Source organism: Thalassophryne amazonica, chromosome 22 (assembly GCF_902500255.1).
Source record: "Thalassophryne amazonica chromosome 22, fThaAma1.1, whole genome shotgun sequence".
Lineage (NCBI taxonomy): Eukaryota > Metazoa > Chordata > Actinopteri > Batrachoidiformes > Batrachoididae > Thalassophryne > Thalassophryne amazonica.
The window spans coordinates 29000293-29015204 of record NC_047124.1 but is presented as its reverse complement, the minus strand read 5'-3'; the positions used below and the strand labels follow the sequence as shown (position 1 = coordinate 29015204).

Genomic DNA, 14912 nt, shown 5'->3' with positions numbered 1-14912 from the left:
TTACTGTGATCCCATTCAGTTGCAGGTATGTGCTTTGTGCTTCGTTATGCACAAACCCTGCCTCATAAATGCGCAGAATTATGTGCTTGCAATAAAAAAAGAAGAAAAAGAAGAAAAAGAATACAATTGCTTATTTAGTGGGTCTACTTATTCTTCCATCCACAGTACTGATGAGTAATTATGCTGATTAATAATTTTCCTTTTGACCACGATAAATCATGTTGCATGTGCAAACCTCATCAATTTACATGTTCCCTCCAAGAATTTTGTGCACTCATGTGGACAAGCCCCACATTACATTTTCAAAAAGGAAAATGCGCTAAACTGATAACACATGCTATTTTGCACATTTGACAGACGAAGTCCTCTTTGCGCCGTGTTATTACTCGCAAATCAGTAAACAGGTGTATGTGTGAGTACAGTGGTGTTAGCGCATGTTTTTACACATGCAAACCTTAGATAAAGTAACCGGTACTCTAAAATGCAATGTACGTGATGTGACAGACATATGATTGGCATACAGGTGTTACTAAAGAGTAATGAGCAGATGAAATCTACAGATTCACAGGAGAAACCCACCTATGCTATCAGTACATTTTCACTGGTTTCCTCCAAACCGTCATTGTCAGATATATTAGGTTTTGGTTGGCAAAGCTGTGGAGAAATACTAGTTATTTGAAACAGCATTAGAATGTCAGAACCTAGCACCACATGTGCCACATTGACAAGGTTGCCAGGTAAGATGTGGGCATCTCCTTCACCTTGTCCATTTGTTGGGATCATCAGCATTGAGACACCTGAATGGTCGATCATGCCCAGAGAAAGGTGCCACATGGCCAAAATATTGTAGCTGTCGTTCCTTCATGATGCAAGTGATACTCTTCATCTGAGTCTCCCTAAGCAACCATTCCTCTGACATGAAGTCATTGCAGTGGTATGTAGAAGAATTTTTAGGTCCATATTTGAACTGTGATGAACTATCAAGTGTCCTGATCTGAACTGTATGTCCTCTGGTTGAACTAGCAGGTGTTCAACCCAAAAAAAGGGCTCTATTAGTCATTTAGTCTGTCAGGGGCTTTCCAAGGCCTTTTAGGTGCTTTCCCGCAGGCCACGTGCGGGGGCCTCAGGCCAGCTGCACGTGTGGCTGAGGCCACGTGCGGAGGGGGCCTCAGGCCAGCTGCACCTGTGGCTGAAGGTCTTTTAAAAAAATCAGTTGTAAATCCTTCATGTTTTAATGGGAGCATTTGTCACATTGAAATAATGGCCTAACACCTGCTTAGGGTTCACTAGAGGACGCTTCCAATAGAAAACCATGTCTTGGGAATGAAATAAATAAAAAAGTCGAAGGAGGAGCGATGCCCGCGGGTCTCCAATAAATAGACGAGCGCGGTTGTCATATTCAGTCTCTCTAGAGGACTCAGTTTGTCTAAGCTTTGTGTCGAAGGCTTAAATAAACTTAAAAACTCTGTGCATTTTATCTTGCTTAAGGCTGAATTATTCTAAAGTGTTGTGTCCTCTTTCTAGCATATCACTTGCAATTAGTTTGTGTTATCTAAAAGACGACATCCTGAGAAGACCAAAAAGACGAGCCGCGACAGAACTTGGCAAGCCAGCTTCAGGAGGGTCCAGGGGCATTCCGGCAGCCTGGGGCAGTCCAGCTCATCCCTCCAGACCGTAAATAACAGTGATCACGACTAAAAGGTAAGCAGAAACCTTTTATAACTTCTGCACGATCTGGAGGAGTGAGTCTGGATTTCCGCCCAAGTTGACAGGTGATATTTTTAATTGCCTCTTACCCAAAAGAACCTGGACTAAGAAAATTGATAAGAGACTAAAAAAAAAGATAAGATTGAAAATTATCAGGCCTTGTAGATAAAATGCTCAGAAGGTGTGTGTGTTCCCGGGAAAAAGAATGTCTATGTGAGTGAAAGTTCAGGAATGTTCATGAACTCTGGTGCGGAAAGAGTGCGTGGAGAACTAACCTGGATGCTTGGGGAATAATTGGTGTTGAAATTCGTTACTAACGTGCCGGCTGATAGCATGCGCTGTAGGGGTTAATTTAGGGGAGTATACTGACAAATAGATACAAGGTAATACAAGGTTATTTAAAGAGTTTAACAGAGACTGAAGTGAAATAAGTGAGAAAAAAGAGTTTAACAAGAGAATACGTGCAGAGAAAGCACAAGATAAGCGCCTGAGGGGGCGCAGTAGAAATACCGTACGTGATAAAGAGATTTAAAGAGAAAAGTGCAAAGAAGCACAGCTGACAGTAAGTAAAAGAGCTCAATAAAGGACGTCATTTTTTAAGAAAAGAGAAAAACTATAAAAAAATAATAAAATAAATAGAGAGTTAGTGCAGAATACATGAGAATTAATGAAGCAGAAAATAGTGCAGTAAGGCACCAAATACACGCTTGTGGGGCGTGGGAGAAGAATAAGTAATTAAGTACACAGTAATATGAGTTTTTTTATAAGAAAAGAAAAAGAGAATATTTTCAGTGCAAAGGCACATTAAGCTCACGAGGAGCTCAGTAAGTGAAAAAAAAAAAAAGGCAGAAGAAAGTGCAGAAAGGCACAGGATACGCACGCGAGGTGCGGTAAGGCGTAGAAGTAAATGAAATATTGTATGCTCAGAAAGGAGCTGGTGGAAAATAATATATTAAGCACAGGATACGCACGCGAGGCGCGGTAAGGCGTAGAAGTAAATGAAATATTGTACGCTCAAAGAGGGCTTGAAAAAAGTGATATATGAAGTTGCTGACAGCGCCGGAGAAGCTGTCTAACGTGAAGAAGAGATACATGCTTAAACAGAACACATTGGTGTTAAGTGAATAAAAAGGTTGTTTAAAGCCGCGGAGTGAAAAGTGGCAGAAGTCTAGATAGAGATATATAGAAAGTTGTTTTTAATAATTTTTGTGTATAAAGCTTTTGAAGATTGGTGTGTGGGAGAGTGGAGAGTAATCTGTGTAAAGCTGTGAGAACTTGCAGGCTGGCTGACATACAAGATTAATGTGAAAGAGTACGAGGGGGAGGTATTTAGACCCAACAGGAGGACTTGGGAGGTGCATGACAGGCAGAGAGGAAAGTGTGAAACAGACAGTGAAGAAAAAGACAGGAGAAGAGTGCTATGTAAATACAGAGAAGGTAGATATTATTTCAAAGAGAGAAAACTAATAAACAAACATAGCAGAAAAAGACGAGAAGCAGAAAGTTAAAAAAAAAAAAAAAAAAATTAAATTAGAAGGGAAATAGAAAGTCGGGAGCAAAGACATTAGGAGGTGTTAGGGTTGTAAGAGGATTAAATAAATAAAGTTGGTTATAAATCAAAAGAGATAAAGCTTAGATTATAGTGAAAAAGCTGACAGACTGATCAATGCTTGGGACAGTCATTGATGGGAGACTTAAGTGACGATGAAATAATACTCCCAGAACATTACTTGACTGACGGAGACATCGAAACCCAGGGAATCAGGACACATTTTTGGCTGGAAAGGACCTATTTTGACAGGGTAGGAGCAGAACATTGGCAGGACGAACAAGAGATCAATCAGAAATTATGGCAGATTACTAAGGTAATCAATCTGAAGCAAAAGAAAGAACAATTCCCTCTAATTAATTGGGAGCTGCTGATAAGACGTCTGTGGCATCAGGGTTTAACCCCGTGGCTGGAGCTGCTTTGTGCTGACCCTAATAAAGAACTTAGCATACCATTAAATAATTTAGTAACACTACCAACCGATCCAGGTGAAGAACTGTTTCCTAGGTTGACTCTGACTGTGGTCCCAAGGAAGGTTCGGTGGGAAACAGGTAAATTTTCATATTTAGTTAAAGAAAAAGAAGACGGGCATAGCAGTTGGAAATTTAATCCTTTTAAGGGTTTAAAATACAAAACAGGTGTTACAGCCAGCAAGTTATTGGTCTGGATCAGGACAGCCCCTGAGGGACTACCAGAACACCATAGAAACACCTCACATAGCGTTTGTCAGGGTTACATGGGTAACTCTCAAGGTCAAGGTCGGGAAAGTACCCCGCTAGACTTAGTACTAAGAAAATATCCAGGAAAACGCACTAAGGCCAACCAATGTATGAGAAAGTGGCACAAAAGGTCACATGGGGGCAGGCAATGGCCTTTGGAGGGATCATTTGATCCGGTGATGTGTGAAGCAGTTGCGGTAGAAATACAGAAAAAAGAAATTAAAGATCAGCAGAAGAACGTAAAAAACAACAAAAAACGCACTGAAGAAAAAGAAGTTTTGGCCTTGTTCAAGCAGGAAGCACAGAGGCTACAGCAGAAAAGAGAAAAAATGACAGAGGAAAGATCCAAAGAGACTAAAGCCAGTGCACCGAGCTGGGAAGCAGAGCCACCCCCATATAAACGTCATGATATGGGGAAGACAGCTGGACAATTTGTATTAGGAACTCGTGAAGAGGACCAAGGCATGGATGTGGAGGGCAAATTCACACTGACACTAAAAGCTCGAGAGCCACAAGGAGACAGGTCCTCAGTCTGTCAAATGGATCATACAAGGTCTCCAAGTCCGAAAGTAAGTGGTCGCACACCACGACCAGCAGGGGGGGCCACAAATAACAGTGACACGGAGGCAGACGAGGATAAAGAGAGAGACCTGAAGGCTCCGCCTGCACATCGAGGTCCACTGAAAACCGTCCCCTCCCACCATAAGTCAGCTGACTGGACCTTCACAGGCTATAGAGGCTCCGAAGAGTGGCACAAGAGCTTCTGTGACACACTGGATCTGGCCAGAAGAGATAATGAAGAACTAGCTGAGCAATTTCGGCTAGCGAAGGAAAGAATACAAAGACATAGGGACGCCGAGGAAAGAAGAATATTACAACAATCGACGCCCAATCAAGGGAATCACATTATACAGCCACCCACCCGAAAAATTTCTGGTGAGATCATCATTGAGAGTGCAAAAGAGGCCCGACTCAGGCAAAGACAACGATGTGTAGCCAAAGACATAGCGGCTTTAGAACAGAATATAACCGACTGGATGGACTGCCTGGAACCAGTCAGTCGCACTCGATCTGGAAGACAGTATGGAGCCCGCACAGAAGAAGAGGAGGACGAAGACCTCATATGCCCATTGGTGGTTAGAAATGGTCATCATGTGTATACCCCATGGAGCTGGACAGACATGGTGGGGCTGGCCAACAGGCTGCCAGACATCACCCAAGGAGCTGGGAGATGGATAACTGCCTTAGAAGAAGGCACTGCAGGGGTAACCTTGTCTTTAGGTGACATAAAAGCCTTGCTAATGCATGTCATGGGAAAACATGACACTGAAGAATTAGCAGGAAAGGTTGGACTAACACAGATGATGGGCACAAATCAACATGATGAAGTCCCCTTTAATCGCTATAGAAACTCCATGTGGGAAGGACTGAGAAGAAAGTACCCTGAGGTCTTGGATCCCTCTAAATTGGATGATGAGGAGTGGACACCTGAAGAGTGCCCAAAGAAGTTCCTGCACCGATTCCAGAAAAGATGGGCGGAGGAAACAGGAAATGCATGGAACCATTCTCCAGCAACTGAAATCCTGTTTAAAATAACTGTAAAAAAGGCTCTACCAGAAGAGGTTCAGAAAGCCCTAGATGGAGTTGTGGGACTATCGAAAATGAATTGGGCTTTATACTCTGAGCATATTTGTCACCATCTTGAAATCTACAAGAAAGAAAAACAAAAAGAAGAAGATGCAGCAAAATCCCTGACGAAAAAATTGGTGCAGATGCAGTTGGGAGAGCTAACCAAAGTCAAGAAAGAAAAAACAAAGACCCAGGCACCAATGATGACTCCTGTTCCTTCTGAGTCGGCAAGCCTAGGCCCTACGGCAAACACTGCTGCCACCATACAGGCACCTGTGGTAACAGCCACACAGAGCCCCCAAGGAGCAGCAGGGAGCACTGCTGCAGGAGAAGTCTCAGCACCAGTGGAGCATCACTATCACTACCATAGCACTGGCACACCCGGAAATGGACCCACCTACAGTCATGGGTGGAGAGGAGAGTCACGGAACTTTCAAGGTCAAAGAGGAGGGTGGCGAAGAGGATCTCGCCAACCTTCATTTGGAAACAGATTCCAAAACTCAGCTCCCAGGAACAGTCAAGCGGGACCGCCTATGGGACCAACACCCCCAATAGGGGATCAACCCTCTAATGAGTGTTGGAGCTGTGGACAACCTGGACATCGAATGAGAAATTGTCCGGCCCGGCCTTGGGTTGGACCCTCTGCCTATTGGCAATAGGGGGGCCTAGAGAAGACAGAGGGGGAAACGGTGGCATTGGCTATTTCAATGATACCTAAGGAAGAGCCAACCGTCACTGTTAATATACAAAACAGAGATTTCCCTTTCATGGTGGATACAGGGGCAACATACTCTTGCATAGGGAAAATGGGCGCTCATCTCCCCCTCTCTGGGTCTGTAATTAAGACCATCGGCTTCTCTGGGAAAACTCAAATAATACCTTTTACACGCCCACTTCCTGTAACGATTGCAGGAAAAACAATTGAAGCACCCCTGTTATACTCACAAAATACACCTGTGAATTTGCTGGGAAGAGACATTTTATGTAAGCTACAAACCCAGATAGTGTGTACCCATCAAGGACTGCAAATACACTTTCCCGACGAAGCACTCGCCAACATTATGGTGCTTATGGACATGGAAAACAAGGTCCGACCTGTGCAACCCATGGTATACTGGCTGAAGTTACAACCAGAAAATTCAAATCTTCAACTGCAATGGGAAAAATGGAAGCCCTGGGCCGAACAACACTATGAAGCAGTATATACACCTAGTTTACCTTTACATGTCACCCTGATGTTCGATGCCAAACAAGAACAAACTGACTATGCATGCTGCTGGGATGCATTGATGAATCAACGGCTGTTTCACATAACCACCACAGAAATTTATTTAGGCCCCCAAGGGGCCGCAGCTTCTGTCAAGCTAACTTCAGCTGAACAACAATGGTATCAAGTGCCGAATGCCATGCCTCATGTGACCCTTTTAGTCTCAGAAAAGTATGAATCCCATGACCTAGGTCCAATGGTAAAGACAGCCTCAGAAGTTGAAGAATGGCAAAACATGGAAAGTCCACAAGTACATCTGTCAAAAGACCAGCAGTTTATACGAATTAATTTAAAAGTAAATGATGAGGCTATAGCTCAAAAAGTGGAGCTCAATCCTAGACCAGAGGGACAGATGGTGTTATCGGCCCAACAAGAGAAATTGTTAGAGCAAATACCACCAGTGGTGTGGTCCAAAAGCAAAACGGATGTAGGACTAGTAAAAACAGCCTTACCAGTAAAAATAAAAGTAAAACCGGGAGCAAAACTGCCTCACCAAAGGCAGTATCCATTAAAACCTCAGGCTATTGAAGGCATAAAACCAGTAATTAAGGGACTAATGGCAGCTGGAGTTTTAATAAAAACTGCAAGCCCATGCAATACTCCTATCTATCCTATCCCTAAAAACAATACCAAAGAGTATCGGCTGGTACATGATCTGCGTCCTATCAATGCAATAATAGAAATGGATGCACCTATAGTACCTGATCCGCATACTATACTATCAAGCATCCTTGCTGGAGCAAAATGGTACACAGTAATCGATCTGTGTTCAGCCTATTTCAGTGTGCCTGTGCACCCAGACTCACAACATTTGTTTGCATTCACATTTCTGGGACAACAGCTAACGTATACACGGCTACCTCAGGGACTGAACCTGTCCCCAGCCATCTTTAACAAAGTCCTGGCTGAAGATTTACAACACCTTGATATACCCAGTACATTGGTGCAATATATGGATGATCTCCTTATTGCATCAGAGACTCAAGAACAGTGTGAAAAAGATTCATTAATTGTATTGCATGCATTGGCAGATGGAGGTCATAAAGTAAGTAAGGACAAATTGCAGTTCTGCAAACAACAAGTAGAATACTTGGGAAGACAGTTGTGTGGGACCACGCGATGTATAGCCCCAAGCCAAGTGGAGGCTATAGTCAAGGCTCCCAAACCCCAAACAGTGGGACAGATGCTTTCATTCCTTGGGATGGCAGGGTACAGTCGGCCGTGGATTTGTGATTATGCTATAAAAACTGCACCTTTGCGTGCCATGATTAGAGCAGTGGGGCAAACAAGCAATGCAGCTCTCCTCGTCTGGACAGATCAGGCAACGGGAGCTTTTGAGGCCCTAAAAACAGACATGCAATCTGCTCCCGCGTTAGGTAACCCAGATTATGGGAAACCTTTCCATTTGTATGTTACTGAAAAAACTGGATATGCTTGTGCTGTACTAATGCAGGAAACAAATGAAGGAAAACAACCATTGGCCTATTATAGTACAAAGCTTGACAACATTGAAACAGGATTGCCACCATGCTATCAGGGTCTAGCAGCAGCTGCTTTTGCATTTCAAAAAGCATCATCCATAATCATGGGACATGCAGTAACGTTGTACACGTCGCATCAGTTACATGCCCTGCTAACCAGTCAACGTTTTGTCTTAACACAAGCTAGACGCACTGGATATGAAGTTGTGTTGTCCGCTCCAGAAATAACAATACAACGTTGTCACACGGTGAATCCCGCCACCAAATTGACCACACCGTTAGATGGTACTCCACATAACTGTGTGGCAGAGACAGAGAAATTTTTGAGAGCCAGAGAACATTTGTATAATCACGCCATAGATGCAGATCTAACCCTGTTCGTGGATGGCTCATGCTTTCGGGATGCCGCGGGATTGCATGCGGGTATGGGGATAGTTAAACTAAACACGGATGGCGAAACCTTTGAATTACTGGAGTCCCAAGGAATTGATCAGCCTTGTTCAGCCCAACTGGCAGAAATCAAAGCCTTAACTATGGCTTGCCAGATAGCTAAAGATCAACGTGTTAATATCTACACAGACTCAGCCTACGCTTATGGCGTATGTCATGTACATGCAAACATTTGGAAACAAAGGGGATTCCTGAGAGCAGATGGCACCCCTGTCACTCATGGAGAAGCGATTTCCCAACTGTTACAAGCTCTCCAATTACCGTCTGAGGTAGCCATCATTAAATGTGCAGGTCATCAAAAGAATAATAACATCATAGCTCAAGGTAACAACCTAGCAGATGACGCAGCTCGCAAAGGAGCACAAGGAGAAAATATGTTTCCCCTGCTAACCATCCAAGATTGTGCCCCACTGGTTTCACTTGACGCACTGATAGTGGCTCAAAGTAGGGCCAGTGGAGAAGAAAAACGAATGTGGGTTAAACGAGGCGCTATTGAGACACGCAGTCAGGGGCCAGCGGACAAGCTGTGGCGCAGTAGTCATGGACATTTTGTGTTACCCACCAATTTATTACGACATGCAATCATTTGGGCCCACGGACCCGATCATTGTTCGCGAGTCCAAATTATGAACAAACTAAAAGCTGTCTGGTGGTCACCATATATGGCAGCAACAGTGGACCGTTTGTTGAATGAGTGTGAGGTATGTGCACAGTACAATGTCCGGAAATCATTCACAGCCCCTTTAGCCCACATTCCGGTCCCTGATGGGCCATTCAGACATCTTATGATGGATTTCATAGACATGGGAGCTGAAAATCGAGTTAAACGAATGAGATATGTTTTGGTAGTGATATGCAGATTCAGCCGATGGATTGAGGCAGTAGCCTCTGCAAATCAAGACCATAAAACGGTAGCCAAATTCTTGTGCCGAGATGTCTTTCCAAGATTTGGCATTCCAGATACTATCTCATCTGACAACGGTAGGGCTTTTGTAGCCAAGGTTACACAAGAAACATTCAAACAATTGGGTATCAAACAGAAGTTTGGATGTGTTTATCACCCCCAATCAAATGGGGCGGTGGAACGGGCTAATGGCATTTTAAAGAACAAACTAGCAAAAATCATAGCAGACAGCAATGGCAAACTAACCTGGCTGGATGCGTTGCCGCTTGCTTTATTGTCAATGCGCTCACAAACTAACCGACTAACCCATTTGACACCATTTGAAGCTCTTACAGGTCGGCCGATGCCTATTCCATACCTGAGAGGACCCTACGAAGGACCATCGCTGGAGCAGCTACAAGACGAATGGCATAATTATCTGAGACAGTTAACCCAAATACACAAAACTATCTTTTTGCAGGTCAAAGGTGCTACAGAAGACAGAAGCAGAGATTCCACTCGAAAATCAGAGCATCCAGCCTGGTGATCTGGTTTACGTCAAGGTGTTCAAAAAGAAGTGGGACAGGCCCCGCCGAGAAGGTCCTTTCAAAGTTATTCTTGCCTCACGTACAGCAGTCAAAGTAGACGGTAAGGACACTTGGTTTCATTTAAACCACTGCTGTAGGGTTGGTGGCCCAGCGCCCCTGCGGCCTCGGCAAGCTCGTCTTGGCAGAGCCGCCGGGCCAAGGGGGGAAGCAGGAGAAGCCAGAGACCCTACAGCAGCACCGAGGGACGGCCACGCCTCCCTGCAACCAGAAGAAGCACCGAGGGAAGGCCACGCCTCCCTGCAGCCAGGCGAACACTGGCCAAGGCGCTCACAGAGACTGATTGAACAAAGACAACGCACAGCTTCAGAGAGTAGTGGATCCCTGCCAGATAGAGCAGCGACAGACTCAGATGCAGACTCAGAAACAACTGGAGACGCAGGCCAACAGACAGACAGAAATACAGACCGACAGATAGACAGGCCACAGGAGACATCAGACTCGGACAGCAACTCAGTAGATTTACCGACAGAAGAACCGCAGGAAGTACAACCCAGACAAAGCACAGATACACCACACATCCCTAGTGACAGCTCATCTAGTGACGGCTCACTTAGTAGCACATCTAGTAGCACATCTCAACAGTCATCAGAGCAATGATTAAGGAATTATTCAAGGGATTGACAATACTACTGGTGGTCAGTATGGGAGAGAATAGACATCCAAAACATACAACGGACTGTGCCGTGGCCATGGCCACAATAGCAGCTAAACAAGGCATTCTAAACACAGGAAAAACATATAATTTGGTATACATTAAATCAAAAGCCTACAAGAACATAGGAATACAGGGAAAGCTGGGGGATTACATATTAGGCGAAGCCATTAGCATCAAATGTGAAGAGGAGGGAACACTCAACATAGAGGTAATTTGTGATAAAAGAGGATGCAGGGAAACCAAGCAAGACGTAACTGTTACAGTACATGAAGCCACAAAATGGGTAAAAATCAAACCAAGGAAAAAGAGGACAATTAGAAGCCTAGAAACAAGCAGTCACTTAGGGAGATGGGATCCCAGTACAGACCTAGCCCGCACACAAGGGTTGAAGACCAATTTATTTTACCAATGGTTGAAATTTTCGGCTAGGCAGATCAGTGAAAAGCCTTGCATAGCCTGTTACCGGAAAGGTGTGATACCTCAGGCTAAACCCCTACCTGATATCAACAACTGTTATAGGAGTCCCCAACATAACTCAGACCAAGCAGAATGCTATACACAATGTGTTATGAAAATGGCAGTAGGTGATGAAAAATATGCTGCCGACAGTAAACTTTGTCCAGTGCCCCTAAGTACAGAAGGAACCGTTCCACCTATGATTAAAATAGAGAAAGGGATGATACACCCATTCTGTATAGCTAAAGGCTTAGTAGCACAATACATCAGCGATTGGCAGGTAGGGACGACCCAGCCAAAACACCACATACAGTGTATGCAAAAGCAGCAAGAATACAAACCGGCCAAAACAGCATGGAACATTACCGTCTGTCACACCCTGCCAGCAGCAGGCATACAGTGTGAACAAATAGTACCGGCCACAGGGGGGTCTGTAATTGGACTGAATCTCACCCATGCTTCATGGGTATCTACTCCAAATTTAGCTAAGGGAACGGTACCCTTAGCTGACATCTTTTGAATATGCGGACAAAAAAAGGAAACTCCTGTCATCGCTGTCCCCGAATTGGAAAGGCCTTTGTGCTCCTGTGATGCTCACAGGAGCAATAACAGTAATTGAAATGCCAAATTAAATACAACCCATGCCACAGAAACTTCGTAAGAAAAGAGGAATAATGACGTTTAAAACAGACTACAACATCACAGTAAGAAACGGGATACCAGAAGGGATACCCCGACAGTTAGAAGCCATAGACAGTAGCAGAGTTAAAGCAGATGAAGATGCGGATAAATGGGGATGGGCATTGGCTCTGTTCGGGGTTACTCCAAAAATCCGTTCTAGGTTCCAGGAGGTGCAGTGGATTAATTACTTGTGGTATAATCAACAAAGATACCTGAACTGGACATTGGCAGCAGTAGGAGCCTTAACCGAACAACTGCACGCCACCTCGCTAATGACAATGCAAAATAGATTAGCTATTGAGATGATGATGGCTGATGAACAAGGAGTTTGCATTATGATCAAAGCCACCGAATGTTGCACAGCTATTCCCATGCGTACAGGGGAAGACGGAAATTTGACAGAGCTCTTAATCACACTTGAGGAGATGCAACAGGAACTGTTAAGTAACTCCATAGGAGGGAGAAATGAAACTGACGATTCTGGATACATTGTAGGGAATGGAATGAATATTGGCCCACTGTTTTCACTGTTTGGGACTCTAAGGAGAGGGTGGATATCATGGAAAGACTGGTTATACCAGATAGGTGTAATCTTGGCACTAACAGGGGTGGCGGTCTTGCTGGTAATATGTTGTGGTATTCCCTTGATAAAATTTCTGGTCAATAAATTGATTTCATCCACAGTAGGACAGCTCCCACTGTTAGCCATCCGAGCCCTGGAAGAAAGCACAAACGAAACAGACAGAGAACCAGAATATATGGAAATGGATGAAATACCAATTATCCTCCCCGACAGCCCCCAGCTCCCTAATATTGTGGCGTACACCCCAGATAGGGAGGACTGGGACGGACCGTGCTTGGTGATATTGTAGACGAGGAAGAAGACATGCACGCACATTTACATTCACACACATGCACCCACAAAAATGAGGGATAGGATAGACAATATCTGAAAGAATGACATGGAGCTGTAATAATGAACGTATATGTATATTACTAGGACACAGGAGTATGGCTGAGAGACCAGACTCCCCTGATCAAGGACCTATGCCTGATCTGCCTCTATCAAGTCTGATTGGACTCTCAGAACTGTTTGGAGAAGAGGATATACAGGAGGGATGGTCGAGACATGATTGGTCGCCACAGCCGCCTTCCATCCAGCAGCTAAACCAGTTGGCAACAGAAGGATCTTCATCGTTCCAGCACCTGGTGATGACGGCTTCACAGAATCTGCCTGCAGCAAGAGTCGGCCCGAGGACTCCACCATCACCTGAAAGACCCTTTGGACTCAGGAACAGCCATGGAGACAGTCACATGTGCCAGTGGCAACGATACCCTCCAGGGGAGGCAGCCAAGGTCGGCCATATGCAGCAACCGCCCGAGTGCATCCTAGACCCAATTCACTGCTAGGACCTGTCCCCAGCTTTCCACCCCAAAGGCAGGAGAGATATTCTGATCAGCCCAGTACCTCTGGAGGAGGATCAGCGGGGGTAGACCTTAGCCGAACTCACCCACCAGGACAGAGGGGAGCTTTGTACAGGCTGCTAAATGCCCAGAGTGTCCCACCCACTTGCCTGTGCGACATCAACAATACTCCCCCCACACACAAATGCCTTCCCCCTTGTACTTCCTGTCCCCTGGACTGCACAACCTTAATCTGGTCATGGTCACCCCACAGGACATGGCAATCTTGGTTCGAGAGCTTCGTCTTCCACAAGAGTCTGTTCCAAAAACCTTGGAGCAGCTCCTGCCCCTCTCAAATCACATTCCCCATGAGCTATTTGAGGAAATCATGCCACAACTAAGTCAGACAGCTGCATACCTGTTCAGGATACACCGTGACAATGCCAACATCTCTTGTGCTCAGGAGGGCCTCCATACTCAACTGTGTGGTCTTCAGTCTAGTATGGACATGCTAGCCTGCATGATGGAGCATATGGAAAGGGAACAGCTAGGGCTGGCCACCACCACCCTGAATGTGGGCAAGAATTCTCTGGGGGCCCTGTACAACCTGGCCAAGCAGCACAAGGAGCTGGAAAGATCCATCAGAGAACTGCACGACTGTCTGAAAGCCAGAATTCCTGATCCTTCCCCCACTACCCCTGAAAGGCCAACCTCCCCATGTTCCCCAACTTCTCCCAAAACTTCAGATGCTGAGTAAATGCTGAGGAGCGCGGACTGACGTAATGGCACTGAACACGGACTATGATCTTGGTTCTTGAGTTTGAATTGCGGACTGGTTTCAGAAATCTGAGTGTAAATAAAAACAAAGAAGGATATATGTTAGTAACGAAGGTTGGGTAAATGTCTGTCCTTACCATCATCTGCGTAACACAGATAAAGCTAAATGCATACACATAGATATCACATTGCAAAGTTATAAAAAGGGGACCCTTACACGGCGTGTTTGTAGATTTAGTAGTAAAGATGCACCATAGGGACCCCTTTTTCTTAAATTATAGCATGCCTCAAGAGTCATGCATCGCCTAAATTTGGCGTCTGGCCAAAAAGGGCATTAGAAAACAAGCTGAAAAAGAAGAAAAACAAAGTGGAGAATGTTGAGAAATGGCCTATAATGAAAACCATTATATGATTGACTAAGGCAAATGACTTAAGGACGGACATGAAGGGAAACCATTTATTGTGTTTATCATTTAACTAGACATAGCTGCGCTAACCTTAGAATAGTTTCTTGATTGGTTGACTAAATAGTGGTAACGTAGGGGTTATTTGATGCATTTAAATAATAAATGTGTGATGCTTTAACAAAATAATATGTAGAACCAAGTATAATGGGTTGGAGCCTCTGGTTGAGTGAGTCAATAGA

General features: G+C 44.6%; 1 protein-coding gene across 4 annotated transcripts in view; it reads right to left on the bottom strand.

Moving 5' to 3' along the window:
- The window catches only part of cacna1c (calcium channel, voltage-dependent, L type, alpha 1C subunit), a 531481-nt gene that overhangs the window by 10981 nt on the left and 505588 nt on the right, over window positions 1-14912 (bottom strand). The window lies entirely within an intron of this gene.